The sequence below is a fragment of the Rhinoderma darwinii genome, assembly GCF_050947455.1.
Source record: "Rhinoderma darwinii isolate aRhiDar2 chromosome 2 unlocalized genomic scaffold, aRhiDar2.hap1 SUPER_2_unloc_16, whole genome shotgun sequence".
Lineage (NCBI taxonomy): Eukaryota > Metazoa > Chordata > Amphibia > Anura > Rhinodermatidae > Rhinoderma > Rhinoderma darwinii.
The window spans coordinates 373,590-375,000 of NW_027461681.1; positions in this window are offsets into that span (position 1 = coordinate 373,590).

Consider the following 1,411-nt stretch of genomic DNA (forward strand, 5'->3'; position numbering starts at 1 on the left):
CCTGAACAGGTCCAAATCAGGGATCCTGGAGGTGGTCAGATCTTTCTACTCACACCTCTTGAGTAGGAAGGAACTAGATCGAGACAAAATGTCGGCTTTCCTGGCTGAAACCATTCCGGAGCCAAGGATAAGCCCCTCTCTTGGCGTTTTGACAGAGGAAATCAAGGAAGAGGAAGTAAAGAGGGCGATTGAAGGGTTAGCTCTTAAGAAATCGCCGGGACCGGATGGCTTAACGTCCGAGTTCTATAAGACCTTTGGGGAAGCTTTGATTCCCCTCTTGACTGGGGTTTTAATGAGTGCCTATCCTCGGGCGCTCTGCCAAAGTCAATGGGTAGGTCAGCCTTGATCCTGCTGTCAAAGGGTAAAGATCCGTCCCGTATTGAGAACTGGCGTCCCATAGCGCTTCTCAATACGGACCGGAAGATTCTGGCAAAAGTACTGTTTAACAGGTTGGTCGAGTTTGCACCACAGCTCCTCTCGGGAGTCCAGCACTGCACTGTCCCAGGTCGAAGCACCTTTAGTGCTGTCCTGGGTGTCAGGGAGGCGGTGGAACAGGGCAGAGCTGGGCACTGGAAGGGGTACATGCTGTCTTTGGATCAGGCAAAAGCGTTTGACAGAGTTGATCATGAGTATCTCTGGTCCACCCTTTTGAGATACGGTCTGCCTGGGGGGTTTGTGAATTGGCTGAAAACATTGTACGCTGGGGCTGAGACTTTCCCACTGGTGAACGGTTGGGTTGGTCGTCCTTTCGTTGTGGACTCTGGTGTCCGTCAGGGTTGTCCTCTTAGCCCGCTGCTATACGTGTTCGCGATCGACCCCTTCCTTGTGAGGATTGATCGCGGGCCGTTGGTGGGTGTGAGGATGGACCTGGCGGTCGTGGAGTCTGCAGTAAGGACGATAGCGTATGCCGACGATGTCACTATCTTCATCTCCTCGCAAGGGGAGGCGGAATGGGTGATGTCCGAGGTAGATCGCTACTCGGACGCGTCTGGGTCCAAGATCAATCTGGATAAGTGCGAAAGTCTCTGGTTGGGAGTGGGAGACCCAGATTTTTGTCTCCCAGACACCCTCCCTGTGCCCCAAGACACTGCAAAAGTTCTGGGCATAAATTTCGGCAGAGGTGACTATCCTACTCAAAATTGGGAGAGCAGACTGCAGATTGCCACCAAAAGGGTGAACCAGTGGAAAGGTTGGACTTTGACCTTCAGAGAAAGGATCAACTTGGGCAAAACATACCTGCTCCCATTGTTTATTTTTCTGGGCAGCATTTGTATCTTGCCAGAACCCTTCTGGACACGGGTCTACAGCCTGTTTTTCCAATTGTTATGGGGAAACAGGCTGAACCTAGTTAAGAGAGAGGTGACTTACCTAACAAGGAGACAAGGTGGGTTGGGTATGGTCAACCCGGTAG